Source organism: Ammodytes marinus (assembly GCF_949987685.1).
Source record: "Ammodytes marinus genome assembly, chromosome: 5".
NCBI lineage: Eukaryota > Metazoa > Chordata > Actinopteri > Uranoscopiformes > Ammodytidae > Ammodytes > Ammodytes marinus.
This window is the reverse complement of record NC_137234.1, coordinates 26,884,916-26,900,920: the sequence shown is the minus strand read 5'-3', so window position 1 is coordinate 26,900,920 and position 16,005 is coordinate 26,884,916. Positions and strand designations below refer to the sequence as shown.

Below are 16,005 nucleotides of genomic sequence, written 5' to 3'. Positions count from 1 at the left end.
TTGTTTAAAAAAATATTCTCTCATATTTATATTTATATAACTGTGCAACTGGAAGACTGCTCCAACAAAATGCTGTTGTCTTGTGTAATGACAATAAAGATTATTCTGATTCTGACCTTAACTTGAGCCTGTGCACACAGGTCTTAAAGCAGCTGCTTGGGCTGTTGATGATGGCTGTTATTAGAAAGCGACGGGGATTGAAAACCAAAGGCCAAGGTAGTGATGAGTCTCAACAAACCACCAGGAACAAAGCAAAGCCCTTAATCAGTCCATCCACAGTCTCTACTTAAGTGCTGGAAGGTGTGAGAGGCAATCAATTGATTCACTGATGTGACCTTTAGTACCAGTCACATCTGGCACAAGCTATGGCTCCTCCTGAGAATGTGAACAAACAACCAGTGATGAGATCAGAGATACAATGCGCCTCCGATCTCATCACAGTTTGTTTGTTCAGATTGTCAGGATTGAATAGAGTGATGCCCGGGGGGAGAGAGGGGGCTGTACGCGCTCCACAAAATGAACAATAGCAGGCTTGCAGTCAAGTGGATTACAAAGTTTTATGTGAATTATTGAAAAGAAAGAGAAGCCAATCAGCAGGCGGCAGTGTAGTGGGAATCTGCCCTTTTTTCAAACATGTTGACATTTTGTCACTGCAGAAAAAACACACACAGGTGTAATTAATAACAATGGGATCACTGATCACAATTAGGTGGATTTTGTGATTACTGGGATGGCCTCTGCAGAGACAAGGGCTTATGTGTGAGGTTTTCAATGTCTTGTAGCAAATGCAAATGAAAAGCCAGTACATGAAGAGGTTTGTGTACATTTAACTAACCGTTAATAACATAAACTAAGAATGAATTAACAGTGAATTAATGTACTCTTATTGTAAAGTGTTACTAACAATAGTCTAACCTTTAGTAACTTTCAGTTACTGCTGGAATGATCTGTGTTGGGCGAGGAGCAAAGCAAGCAGAGAAGCTCTGCACTGGCAATGAGGCTTTTCCCCTGAGGCGTTCTTTGCTGGCCTGCACTGGATTAGTATTTTGGTGACACTAAGCAACCCACAGTGGGTGGCTAGCAGCATTAGAGGGTGTGCTTTCACTAATCCAGCATCAAATCTGCAATCTACTGTATCTGCAGTCGCATACACATGGTCACACAAAAATATAGTATAATTCTTCTTAGGGAAAATAATGTAATGTTTCAGATACCACCCCACATACAAGTTGTTGGATTCCACTTGATTGCAGGGTTTGGTGTTGATTGACCAGAATCAATGCATACTTTTGATTGAAAAAGGACCCATAAAGACCCATGGTGACACCCACGTCACACACACTTTGTATGTCCTAAAATGTTCCTCATACAGGTTTATTTTAGACTTTTACTCATTAAGTCCCTTAAGTGACATATACTCAACATCCTGGTGTGGTTGTCATGTGACAGCCATGTGACTGTGTCAGGAAGTGACTTCCCAAAAATTGCATTGTGACAGGTGCACACCAATGTCCATGGTACACACAAGTGAAGGAATTAGCTCATTTTAAAAGCTTGTTTTTTGTTACTAAAGGTGAGTTAAAACCCATTTAACAATGCTGATGCTTTAATAGCTTGTATTGTATTACATTTAACCTAGTCTGACCATATTTCATGAACAAATTCATATAGAACAAGTTAGGAAAATATTGCTTTGAAGTATACGTCACATTGGGCCTTAAAATAGTCATAGAAATCCTGATGTGACATATTTGTCACAATAACAATAATGGTAATAAGCTAATCAATTAATTTTAGTGTTTCAATTATTTTGAATGAATATATGTTATTTTGCTAAATTAAAAGTACATTTAAAAAGATTAAAACAAAAATGAATGACAACACATTCTAATAGTAGGGTTAAACAACATGTCTTATAATATTCAGGATTTCAAAAAATGTTTTTAGAAAATATCAGAAATGTGTGTTTTGTGGTCCACTTAGTGTGTGTTACATCCCTCATATTTTTCCTATAAGTAGAAATGGGTCTCAGTCCTTAAAATGACAGTTGTGTGTGTTCAGCGTCAAGTTTTATTTTTTGTCTAAGGCCCACTGTTCACCAGCTTGTTGCACATTTGTTCAACACTACAACAACAGGGTCCCCGCCCAGGCCCATCGAAACAGGAGATAAATGAAATCTGCATGCCGCATGTGTTTCATCCGGTTTTCCCCACAAGCTACAATCTCAGCAATGTTGTGGATTTAGAGAGTGAGCATGATAAAGCCCGTCACATCTTGACAATGCATGGCAGGCTTTGGGAGCAGCAGCCATTATCTCGCTATGAAAGACGCTCATTTGCTGGATTACAGCGGAGGAAGTACCTGCCACACAGCACTCCAGAAGTGAGCTGCCTCAGCGCCACAAAGCAGTTGGGGGGGTTACCGTGGTGAGAAGTGACACAGCAGATGATTGGAGGAGCCGATGATCAGGAGAGATGATGGGAAGCCACTCAGTGTTTGTTCTTCCATCAGCCTCATATTGGTAGAGAAGCTAGCATGTTGGCTTCTAACGCCCAGACTTTTCTCTCTCTCTCTCTTAATGAGCCAGGGTTTTGGAGCTGCCACTCAAAGGAGAGGGGTGTGTTTTACTCAGATTAGCATCGGTGTGTATGCATAGAAGAGTGGGAGTCTTCTGTTTATGAGCCTGAAAAGCACCAGGGGCAATTAAGACATGACATTTAACGTGCCTCGGTAATTAACCCGGTTGCCTTGTCTGTATGTGTCTGTCATGTGCATAATAACTCTGCCCCTAAATGTCTCTCTCTCTAAGAGCAATCAACCAGGATGGAGCACACTCCCGACTGTGACTGCATTTATTTGTGGATTCCAAACTTTTTTTATTTTCTGATTCTGCACCGTTGTGTGAGAATTGTGTGTAATTAATAAGAAAACCACTTCTGCTCATGAAGGGGACATTTCTTCCCCCCCCCCCTCTTTTAGCATCCATTTGAGCATGCTGTTATGAGGCACTGAGGGGAGCAATTTACCTCCACCAGATCAAGGATGCAGTAACCCTAGTTACCACTCAGTTGCCCCTGGTTACAGCATCCCTCTGTTCCCCTCCTATGAGGCCTTATGGGCTGCAGTTGCCATGACACCAAAGTTACCCCCCCCCCCCCACACTCCCCACCTCGTCAGCCCAGCCCAGCAAACATTCCTCAGCACAAGACCAATAGCTCTATGCAGTTGTCTTGTTTAGGCTGATGGCCTTCAGGGCATATAATATGTGCTCAGGTCGCCCCCACCATCAGGGGGCAGGCTGAACTGAGTGACTAAAATACACTTTTGGGTTTTCAGGTGAGTTTAGTCTAATGCTAAAAGTAACATATTTAATTTGAGACACAATTTGTCTGATGAGCAAATACCTGCAACACGCATGAAGTTCTCTGTGTTTTATTGGAGTGCAGATTAGGAAGTGCTAGCATGCTAACTCCCTAAACTAAGATGGTGTTAAAAAAAAACTTCACAAATGTGCGGAGTAGTCTTGGCATTTTTGTTTTGTGTGTGTGTGTGTGTGTGTGTTTTTGGCGATTATGATAGTAAACTTAGTAGCTTTGGTTTGTGACTCCCGGTAAGACCAAACGAGCATCGTTAAGACATCACCATGCGCTCTGTGAAGTTGGGCTGGGAATGTTTCACTGTTTTCTTCGACTAATCGAAGATGACGACAATGATAGTTTCATGCTGAGTTGAGCCCAGAAAGCTGTCTCATGTTGGCCACACGTAACTAAAGAAGAGAGGAAGAGGTCCTTTTCATGTGGCGGTAACAGTTTTTTTGTTGATTTAGCAATTATTTTACATCTATTTTTCAATGCTTTAGTGCATACTCACAGTGCCAGCTAACCTTTACGATTCTGCTGTACAACTACACTCTGTTTGCTCCATTGGCCTTGTCACATATTTGCCATTACTGTCGACTCTGATCTTAGTGTGATACAAATTCTTTATTGACTTTTGCTCTTCCTTCACACCTGCAGCTATGCGTCTGCCTTTCACATAACACCTGGACACACCTCACTGATCTACTGTCGAGTTAGATTTAATATTTGCCTTCCCAGCTGGCATCTAGTACAACATCTGTTACCAACAGACATACGAAACCCACGTCACCTCACCAGAGAATTGTTTTTTCGAAGAGAGAGAAATTGTTGTAATTTGTATAGCATGGCTCAGTGGTTTTGCCCAGACAAGGTGCAGTAGTGTCTTCAACGCGTATAGAGGTCAGAGTTGAAATGAGATTTTTCTTTTCCGTGTGTTAACAGTGAGGACCACTGTGTTCCCTTCAGTGACCCTGCATATAGGAATAGGTGCATGAATGAATATATTTCAATTCTTTACATCAAGCAGACAACACACAACATTCCCACGACAATATACTCAATTCAGAAGAAACAATGACGTTATTGGTGTCCAATTCAACCACAGAGAGATGCAGTAACATTAAATCACCATATTATCTATGCCCACTGCAGTCCAGATGAACAGAGGAAAACACCCCCCAGGTTAAAGGCCGGTAATTCCATTTTCATCCGAAAGATGATTGTATAAATTCAGTCACACCAACACCCTACACATCAGCTTCAACCTGGTAATTTGCCGCCTCAAGGCTCAAAGGCGTATTGGATGGTGTATGGTAGGACTGAACCATTGATCGGGTTCAAATCGAATTTTGCAATTTTGAACATTTTGTTTTGCTAATTTCAAAGGCTGGCCCTCCACAAAGAGCAAGCATTTGAAATGCAAGGAAGACTTGAGATTTTTTGTTGAGAAAAATAGTGAAAATGTCACTCAGTTTAGTGAGTCAACTAACAGTCGAAATTAAAAAGCCCTTACAAAGCCACAGTGAGGTAACAAGCACATTAATGCACTAGCTTGCTTAAGAGGACTTGCGCACTTAACATGTTTAAATAGGAGAGAACTATATTCAATGCTTAATGTTATTCAAGTATCTTTCTCCTGTACTGGAGCTTGATTATTCTTTTTAAATATCACAAATCACAATATATGAAAACAAATACAAAAATCGCAATTGGATATTGTCCTAAATCTTTAATGCAGTGTGTACTGTATGTATTACCGTAGGCATTGACACCAAACATTGATAAAATAATTCTCTATCTCTTTATTGGTGTGAAGAAGTGGTTTTCTAGAATTGCTGTCTTGTTCTCCAATTGAAATAGTTATAGAATAGTAGCTGTCACTAGAACGTTTAATTTGTCGCACAGAAGAAAAGTCTGTGTATCTGTAAAGCTGTTTGTGTCATTTTCTCAGGGCTAGCACAGTGGCTTTGGTGTCATCTATGCTATTGTGTGTGTGTGTGTGTGTGTGTGTGTGTGTGTGTGTGTGTGTGTGTGTGTATGTGTGTGTGTATGCATTGTGTACTGTCTTCTTCAAAGCTTCTCATCCTCCATCAGCCCGTCGGCGTTGCTCGCTGACAGAAAAAAGGAAGAAAGGCAAACTTTGACCCATCTATCCCACTCCTTTCTTCTCTCTCATCTTATCTTTAATAAGGATGCTGCTGCTGCTGCTGCTTCCCTTGGCTGAGGGAGGGGTGGGATTGGTTGGAAATATAATTGAAACATTTGAATCCCCTATGGAAATAAAAAGGTGGAGTTTTTTCATTAGGAGTTCTGTGTGAGGAAGGAGGCGGTGTAGTAGGCTCTATTCAGTAGCAGGACAAAGCAATGGAAGAGTTTTGGGTTGGAAAATGGAGGACTGGAGAAAAGGGAGAAAATAGAAGCAGCGAAACAATGATTGAAGACATATTCCTCATCAGACACACACATCAATATCTCACTCTCATTTCCTCTGTCCAATCGTCTGAGCCTCTCATCCCCTCCCCTCCCCACTCTCCTAAGCAAGACCTTTTTTTTCCTCCCTCTATCTGTCAGACTTCTCTACTGCCCAATTCATCATTCAACTGCGAGACAAGTACTGGCAATGTGAAGCTCTATGTAACTTGAAATTCCATTCAGGCCCGGTTGAGTGTAATTCTTCCTGTTGGGGAGGGGGAGGGGGCGGGGGGGGGGGGGGGGGGGTTCTTTGGATTCTCTTTGACCCATAAAAACACGTGCAGAGCAGTTTGCAATATTTGTTGCATTTGTTCCTGGGTGGAGCCTCTATTCCTCCTCTCAGCCTGGAGGTAGGACTGCCATCAATGAAAGTTCATGACCCAATAGCCTGTAGGCTGATAGCCGCGCAGCAGCAGTTTGAGGGTTTTCATCAACTCCCTTTCATTCATCTGAGATTGAAGTGCGACATGTGCCCCCTATCCCCAGTGGGAAAAACATCCCCTTGGAGTCAGAGGCAAAGTCTCAAATTGAAGAAGATATTTTAATGCTTGTAATGAGAACAAATCTGTCTATGCATTAACACAATACGGACAGCTTCCCCTGGCAGGCTTGTTAATCTGCCAAGCCACCGGGGTGCCATGTGATAACATTAACAACAAAGGGGCTCAGACACAACATCCAGACCTGAAATTGTTTAACGTGCTGATGTTCTATTATATGCCATTAAAAACCATCATGCTGTGTGGGCAATGCAAGTCAATTACTGACTTGTGAAGGAGCATATCTGGCTGTAACAGGAACCAAAAAGCACCATTTGTTAAAATGGGGTCTCCCCAAAGGGCTGATTGAAGCATGCGAGGCTGTCAATGGGTTTCAGATGCTGGGATCAACGGTGGAGGTCGGCACCTGAATGCCTCATCAACAGCTTTGACAGTGCACACTGACACGCTGCTATTATCTGCCATCACCTAGGATTACTCATCATTAGGATGGACCCCTCCCCCCCATAACACACACATACACACACACGTACGCACACACGTACGCACGCACACACACACACACACACACACACACACACACACACACACACACACACACAGCAACTCCTATACAAACCACATGCATTCGCGTACATCTTCCCACCACCATTACAGCCATTGCGTTCGCAGCCACACTCCTCTAATAATAACATTATTATGTTCAGCCAGCAGATTGATGATGATTACATATTATTCCTCTCTCCGCTGGGACAGAAAATAGATAAAAAGTGAGTGATGATCACCCACAGTGGCTCAGCCCTTCATACAGATAGACAGGAAGCTTATTGTTTACACCGGGGATGCATCGGGGCTCTGAGGAAATGTAGAGAGGGGCCTATCCTTCTCATCAGGAGAGATTAGGTCTCACATCTCTGTTTTTATTACAAAATTGAATAGGAGGATGGGGATGTTTAAGCTGCACACACAGCAGCCAGTTGACTTTAGATGTTTATGTAGATTTGAACAATATTTAACTGTCAATAATGTTCATTAATCATAATATTTAGAAAGACCACCGTGATGGTTGTGCATCATTAACTACCAAGTGACGCACCGCCTTGCCTTGTCAGAAACTGAACTGATTCCAGAGTCTGCGTGCGGGACAGGTTTGTGCTGGAATATGACGTGAACATGAGCTTCTGCCTTTATTGTCAGAGTTGGTGTTGATGCAGGGGCTCAGAATGTGTCGTCGCATGTTTGCCGCACTAACATTTTGCTTGCCATTATTAAAATGTATTTTTAAATGTATTTTTAAATTCATTTCAGCCCTATGAAAGTTAACATGCAGAGATGCAAAAGTTCACCACGGAATCAACTTGATTCCGTGGTTATCCAGCATGGTGAACACTATGCAACTTTGATAACTTTGATCAAAATTAACTTTTTTGTCACATTAAAGCTGGGGTATCTGATTTCTGATTGGTCAAAGTTAACATGAGCTGTACACTTTGACCAATCAGAGCGAGGCTCCGATTCTCTGTTCTTATTGGCTGTTGAGACTGTCCATTCACTTTGGCACCGACGTTGTTGGTGTAGAGCGTGCCAGGGAGGGACCAAAGAGAACAAGTGGAGCGGTTGAGGTATTTGGATCCAAATCTCTATCCCAACTACGATTTTCTTCCCAAATCCTCCACCCCAGCAAGTAATGTACATTAAGTAATGTATTGATCTCATTATTAACACTCCCCGTTGAAGAGCAAGAACCAACCAAATTCACATCCTTTTTAATGAGACCATGTAAAGAGATTATTACCATCATTCAATATCTTCGAAAAAATCCCTGCAATTCCCACCTCATTCAGATTCTGTACTGAAGCAATTGGAAACCAAATGCTTCCTGCAGTGCAGTGCGGGAAATCAATCTAGAAAGCCTTTTGTAATGCTCGGGTTTTACAGCCGAGGAAGCTGATTGGTCAGAACGTTAAAAAATGTGATTAATTTTTATTAAAAAGGGCAAAAATATTCCAAATGATATATATACTGTGTGTGAATACAGTGACAATTGAATCGCACTGTGACTATTGAATGGCCTATAGTTTTTACTCTTAATTATCTTTTGTAAGTAAAAGATAATTCCGGCGTATGTGGCTTCCAAAAGCAAAAGGGGGGAAGCAAGATGTGTTGCCTTGCTGCATACATAATGAAGAAATTAGGTAATACAATAATAAATATTCATTGTTTTAAAGGGAAAGGTGCATAATATTAAGTATTCAAAGACAGTTTCCTTTTTAGGGTTATTTATTAAGGCCTCACAAGTCCTTTAAATCAACAGGAAATTGAACCTGGTTCTAAGTGATCTATAATCACTGCGGTTAGTTTGAAGCCTTTTGTTTGCAGTGTTCTGTGACAGAACTTCTGGTAAAGTTGATGACCGAGTTAAATGCACTAAAAGCTAAGGGCATTCAAGTAGGTGTTGATGGCACTGAATGCTAGTTTGACTGTTGCCAAGGTTTTGGCTTCACTTACTTGGCTGCTGCTGTGTTAATCAGTAATACTGAGCAGCCATGTGTGTTAGCTTTGAATGAGAACATCTGTCCATATTTACTGTGTGATCACACTGCAGGGACACCAGTCAATAGCGCTGTGATACTTTACTGCAGTGTCTTGCTCAGAGAAACTTTCCCAGAGCGCACACTGTTCCATTTTTCAAAACAAAAAGCTTCTTGGGGGACGGCTAAGCGTGTGTGTGTGTGTGTGTGTGTGTGTGTGTGTGTATGTGTGTGTGTGTGTGTGTGTGTGTGCGTGTGCGTGGCTGCCAGTGAGCTATATGATAGATGAGGAACAGGAGTGATTCTCACTGAGCTGTCAGCTCTTGTCCTTTCTCCCTATCTATCACTGTAACCTACCTGGAACAAACACACACACACACACACACACACACACACACACACACACACACACACACACACACACACACACACACACACACACACACACACACACACACACACACACACACACACACACACACACACTTGTACCAGTATCTTTGTGAGCACCCTCATTGACACGATGCATTCCTCTCTCTTACGGCTGTCGGACAAGTTTTCTTATGCAAAACTATAATAAAGAGAGTGTGTGTGTGTGTGTGTGTGTGTGTGTGTGTGTGTGTGTGTGTTAATGGTGCACAGAGGGAAAAATAGATGGTGATATCGGGAGAGCCTGAAAGGAGGGTCAAGTCCCCAGGTTTTCTTGTTGCTATGACAACCCATCAAATTGCATCCCAAAAATAATCATAAACAGCAAGCTAGATGGAGAGAGTGCAGAGAGGAAACCGAGAGCAAATATGATCCCCTCACTCTTTCTCTATTTCTCTCTCTCTCTCTCTCTCTCTCTCTCTCTCTCTCAGACTCTAAGAACTAGAGGTCTGTATTAGTGAAACATAGTATCGCCCCGTCAACTCTGACGTCTCCAAAAGGAGAGTTCATAGCACACCAACCCTTTCATACCGTCCTGATGGTTACAGAAGACATGGCCCTCCCTAGGTGGCCGCTAGTCAAACAGCAGCTCCACTCGCTGATGCAAAAAAAAATGGCCTACATACTGTTACAAAGTTTTTTTTGTATTGTTTCTTAAGTAGCTGTAGCCTACTAGAAGTGCACAACTTTGCTGCGGTCAGCAAGATCCTTTCTCTACACAGTTTGCTATTGTGAAGTGTTTTTTTCATAGATATTATATAAAATGGATGTAACATCCGGGCTGACCTCAGTTATTCCATCTGCATTCAATCCTATGCGCGTCGCCATCTTGTCAGAGTTTGACTCCGCTTTATTTCATCTTAGCGAAAAAGGGCTTTGATATGACGTTGGGGGGAGGGAGATACCCCCATCTAGCTGACGTACACCTCCAAGGCGAAAAGTGAGGGCCAGCAGGCGGCTAGCTGTCACTCATGAGTCAGCGCCCCTAATTATTTGTAAATTTTAACTTCCAATAGTTTGCGTAATTGAAAAAAAATTCACCCCCCTCAGTGTTGTCATAGAGATATGACCTAAACATACAGACTAGAATGGTTTTTGGAACCAGGCCGTAAATAGGTTGAATAATGCTGAATGAGAAATTGCTCTGTTTTGGTACCACCTCTTAGTGGCCACTCGGTGAATTTAATTTTTTGGTCACTTCCGCTTTGGATGCTGGTAGAACTCGCTGTGGTTGGGGCTTGTTTTTTTTCAGTCATACACAATCGTTGGAGGCAGCTTGAATCATCCGGCAGGGCGAACAAGACAAACTTGTCATTCAAAAGACCTTTTTCTTTATACATTTCTCCTCAATTGAGGCTTGGTTGCAATAGTTGCGACCATGGACGTATTTTAAGGTTGCAATCCACAACGTTACTGCTCCAACACTTCCTGGTTTCCCAAACTACAGGGGGTCATAATATGAAATGTGCTTGTGCGATAATCCCCCTTTAAAATAAAATGGTGGCGTTTAAAAAAGGAATTTGTGTAAATGTGTTACTATCGGGGCGCTCCAGTGGCGTAGTGGATAGAGCACGTACCATATTGACTCCGGACTTCGTTGCAGTTGTCGTGGGTTCAAATCCGACCCGTGGACCTTTACTGCAGGTCATCCCCCCCCTCTCTCTCTCTCTCTCTCTCTCTCCCCATTTCAACTCTGTACTATCTAATAAAGCTTGAAAATGCCAAAAAATTATCTTAAAAAAAAAGTGTTATTATCGCATTCATTTTGACAGCTAGATGCACCAGTAAACAAACCATGATTGATTCCCAGCAAAGGCACCCGTTATATTCGACGGGCACTTTTATGTCCGGTTGGTCGCACTGGAAAAGCTTAAAACACAAACCTAAATCCATCATGCTCATCTCGAATCACTTCACTGCTGTTATAGAAAAGCCTGAAAATAACAGGGTGCTTCCATGGCATTTCACCACCTGTTATTTTGCGGTGCAACAAATGGCGCCAGTTATGTAGATCTGCCATTTTACGATGATTGGCACCGAGGAGGTTTTTTTTTAGTTGCTTGATTTCCTTCCTGCAATTATCAAAGTGAAGAACTTTGATGAAAGAAGTGCTCTGCAAATGCCATCCTGTTTATGTCTCCTCCTATGGGGCGTGACTGTATGATGACATCCCAATGGCATTACAGGGGAATAAAGCAGGCTTTCATGCTGCATAATTTGGATGTTAGTTTGATTTTTGCCTTTGGCCTAAACAATATTTTTTGTTGTATGTATCACAACCTATTGACAGTATCAACTTTCAGTAAGTACTAGTTCAATTACTTTGTGTTTCAAACAATGTAATGTCAGTAAATGTGGGAAAATGTACCGGCAAACAGTTTTCTATTTTGAAGAGGACTGTGTCATTAGGGACTCATGGAAAACAAATAAGAAGAGAACATTTCAGTGAAATTAAAAAAACTCAAGAAACCCAAGAGTTGCAATAAAGAATCTGAGTCAGGCAGTTCAAAGTCAGATAGATTTTTACTTGCGAGCAAAGCAAGGGATCAATACATGCATCACAAGTCTTACATGATTGAGCAAAGAATGAACAGAAGAACACAAACTTACTGTATATCCCCAAGATGTGTGCGTGCGTGTTATACATTTTGTGTGAGTGTGAAATCACAGAAGATGCCTTCACAGGATGCAGGTGCTATAATTCATAGTTTGCCCAATCAAGCAAATGCGTTGGGAAAATTCAGGGAGTTTTCATCCAATTGTTTCCCATGAACCGTTAACCATGTGAACTTGAACACGTCATATATCTGTGTAAAGCCAAAATCTTGTGTCTCTTATGTTTACTGGGACAAAGTTTACAGCAAACAACATGGATGTTTAAGCATTACAATGTTATATAATCATAGGAAATAAAGTTTTGTTGACAGAAAATAAGGCAGAGAAAAGAAGCAGGTTCTCAAACCAAAGCCCTTCCCTCCCCTCACCCCCCGCACAGAAATCAAGTAAAAGTAGACAACATTTACTCACAGTTCCAACTCATTCCTAAAGTCCCATGATGCACTGTGTCTTCTCTTTTCTTAGAGATATGTGGAAAATAATTGATGTGGGGAAAACAGTCTGTCAAATCAAAGGGAAGGTTGAGCATTCTGGGAAACACGCTAATTCGCTTTGGTGTTCAGAGTGAGATGAGTGGATCGATTTTTGCACTGTGCTTTCAGACAGCGTTTTGCCTGGTCTGCCTGTTCCTTCTCCTCCCTGTTATTTTAGAAGACATGTTTTAAGATGGAGTAATTTCCTTCGCATCAAAATGATTTCCCTTTGTGAAGAATTGGAGGGGGGGAGAAACTGCAGTTGACATTTGAAACTATACCAGAGGCTAGCTGATCACTTAATCAAATAATATTGATTTCTATCGCATGTTTTTAAGAAGACATTTGTCATACATCGGCCAATTAACAACTTATTAACAAATCCTTCTGTTATAACTTTTCAGAATAGTGCTATAAGACTGAGATTATGGAAAGTTGAGTTGATGTAAGTGCTTTAGAATTTGAGATTTGTAGTCCGGAGTATTTAAAAAACAAACCTTATGTTGAGATAAGTGCCGTAAAGATGGTTGTATAGGAGAAATATACAGACTAGGTTTAGTCAAATAAACACCTAAATGTACTTTTTAGACTTTTTATTTTTTTTACTATTAAGAAAGAAGAGATGTCATTGAAGCAAAATGGACTCAAATCTCAACCTTTTTGTCAGTGCTATCAAGTGTCTTGCCTTAAGGCTTAGACAGTAAAATACTAGACATGTCGGAAAATGGAGCAAATGTACGGTTTATCTTTTGGGGGATAGGAAGGATGATCATGGCTGAAGAACCGGACAGGCAGGGTTGTAAAGGCTGGTTGTAGAGGAGTTACACTGCATGGTGGCTGCATGGAGGAGCACGACATAGAAGCAGCTGGAATTTTTTTGGCTGGATGCTGTTCAGCAGCCGACCTTGATGTTCAGCTGTCCTATTATGTGTGAGAATGGAAGAGTCAATTGGCAGTGTTGGTGCTATTATAGGCCAGTTTTTTTGTTAGAAATGTGTTATTCCATGCTTCAGTTAATGGGGGTTAGCTAGTTATCTGCCTTCAGTGATGCGTCTGTGTGTGTGTGTGTGTGTGTGTGTGTGTGTTTCTGCTTTTCCGTCGTTGTATTACTGGAGAATTCCTAAGTGGAATCTAGCTGGTAGCATGTATAAATTGGGTCACTGCTGAATTAAACACCAGAGCCTCTGCTTTTTTTCAGCGCTGCTTCACTGCTGTGCCAGAGAAGGGCAGGTTAGAAAACAGGCACACGGCCACAAGAGTTCAAATAAGCAGTGGAAGCCTGGGTTGAGTGGGACTGCTGCTGCGAAACACAAGTAGTGGGCATGTCGGGAGTCCGCCCTCAAACAAACATGTCCTTCTGTCGAAAAGAAAGGGTCATGTGCAGCTGAAAACAACATGGCAGCAAATCTGAGAGCCAGATTCCTCTGTATGTGTTTCTCTAACAAGAAAAATATAGCAGAGAGGTTGGATATAAGACTAATAGGGGGACGCCTATGAAGTGAGGTCGAGAGGAGGCAAGCCCAAATGAGTGTGTCTTGCTGGCCATGGTTGGGGAGTTCATGAAAGTGTTTTGACAGTCTGTTAGTCTGTTTTTTTTGTTTGTTGTTGTTGTTGTTTTTGTTCTAATTAAATAATAAAGTGCAGCCTTTTTCTCCTGAGCGGTCAGAACTAAAGCCGGAGAGCGCAGCCAGCTGTCTCTTTACCCGATGTGTCAAAGGGTGAGGCCGAAAAAAAAAATATAGCTGCACTCGGAAAGAGGCAATTAAAAATAAATACACTCTCAGTGATAAATAGAGACATTCCTTCAAAATTCAAACATGTACTCTCCTTATTTGGCCACTGAGAAGCACAGCAGATGGGGAATAAAGCTTATAGACTCCAGGGCACAGCACAGTTGAATCCAGCCCACTTTTGTATGGCTATACAGTCCTCCTGTCTCCACTGTTTCCGAGCGCTCTGCGGTAGGTCCCATTGCTCAAACTACTGCAACCAGTCAACCACACTCAAGGACAACACACCACTTTGAGGGGCAAGGGAATTAATATTTTATATCCAGCTCTGCATCATGCGGCGAGACAGACAGACAGCCAGGCAGGCAGGCAGGCATACTAGCAAGCAGATACAAGGCCATGCATAACCACTCCCTAGCCTGCAGAGCCTCCACCACAAAGCAGACAAAGCTCAAACTGCATTACAATTCAGCATGTGTTGGGTGGTTACAAAAGATGCTGTGCAGGAATAGTTGGATCCAGATGGAGAGTAAACCTTGATACTATTGATTAATGGAGTCACCCTTTACACAAGCTCAACCCAAGGCCCTACCGTTGGCTCCGACTGCCCAGTGAAATGGCTTTCAGATTAGGAAACTCAAAGTGCTTGGCTCTGGAACGAATTAAAGAGACCACTCCAAATGTTCAGTGCCTCTCGTTTGACTAGGCAAAGGCATTGAGTAGAATGAAGATTTTGTTTTTATACTATAAACTACTGACAAACTTGTCTACCAAATTCACAATAATTATCATTAAGAGCTTCCATATTTCCATTAAGTAATGTAGAGATGAAGATTTAATAAAAATCCAGACTGGTCTCTTCCAGAGCTGTATATGGAAAAGAGTGCTGTTGTCAGTTTAAACATTGTATTGTATGAAATCTATCAATTTCAATAAATAAGAAATACAGGTCGGATGTACAGAATCCAGTGTTTGCAAAGACACTGCTAACCTCTTAGTGTTGATACAAAAGATATTCAGTCGATCGAAGCCTTCCTTTGCCAAAGTGTCAAACCTTGTCCATGTTACACATCAGCATGGTGGACTCATAAGGTGGACTCTGGAGAACACTTGTTGTCAAAATCCCTTTTTGTCAATATCAGTTAATATCTCCTCACTATTCACTTCCTATATGAGCAGGGTCCTATAATTCCAGGGTTAAAACAGCTTGTAAAAAACAACTAAATTAGCAGCAAAACACCAGTGAGTGATCCGGAACTTTACCAAATGTCACCCAAGAACCAAAGGGAGGTTCTTTTTTAGGGAAATCAGCAGTTCTGCTTTCTCTGTTGTCAGTATGTTCCTCTTAAATGTTATTCTATAGTTAAACATATGACTTAGGGACTATGAAATTTGGATCAGTACATGGATCAGTGGCATCAGTCTGATGTCCGATGACCCTATATTGGATTGGATTGCAGCCCTATGTTCCCACATTTCTAAGATGTTCCTTGCCTCAAAATGAGGCCCTTTGTTCCCACAGCTCGATGGCCCCACAGCCCTATGGTCCTGAAAATGGCTTGGGTTCAGGCATCACAGCTGGGTGGTTAGGGTAAGGGGATAGGGAGGAGAGGTTAGAGTAGAGTAGGAGTGAGACACACACACACACACACACACACATACTTTTCTCTATTATATAGTTAGATTACTTGAAATGTGGGACCATCGGGGTGTGGGAAGATAGACACGCTCCCGTGGGAACATAGGGCCTCATTTTGATTTTTTTTTTTTAGAAATGTGGGAACATAGGGCTATGGGGATATATGGCTGTGGGGATATAGGCACGCTGCCCTTTTAAACATTTACATTGTAATGAATCCTGCCAGGAGTGAAAAAGCAATTATTTAGAATCGTCT

The 16,005-nt window shown here is 41.8% G+C and overlaps 1 protein-coding gene across 1 annotated transcript in view; it reads left to right on the top strand.

Annotated features, from left to right (window-relative positions):
- necab2 (N-terminal EF-hand calcium binding protein 2) overlaps positions 1-16,005 on the top strand; it is a gene marked incomplete at both ends in the record, with an annotated part of 122,981 nt that overhangs the window by 17,102 nt on the left and 89,874 nt on the right. The gene's annotated exons all lie outside the window — the stretch shown is intronic.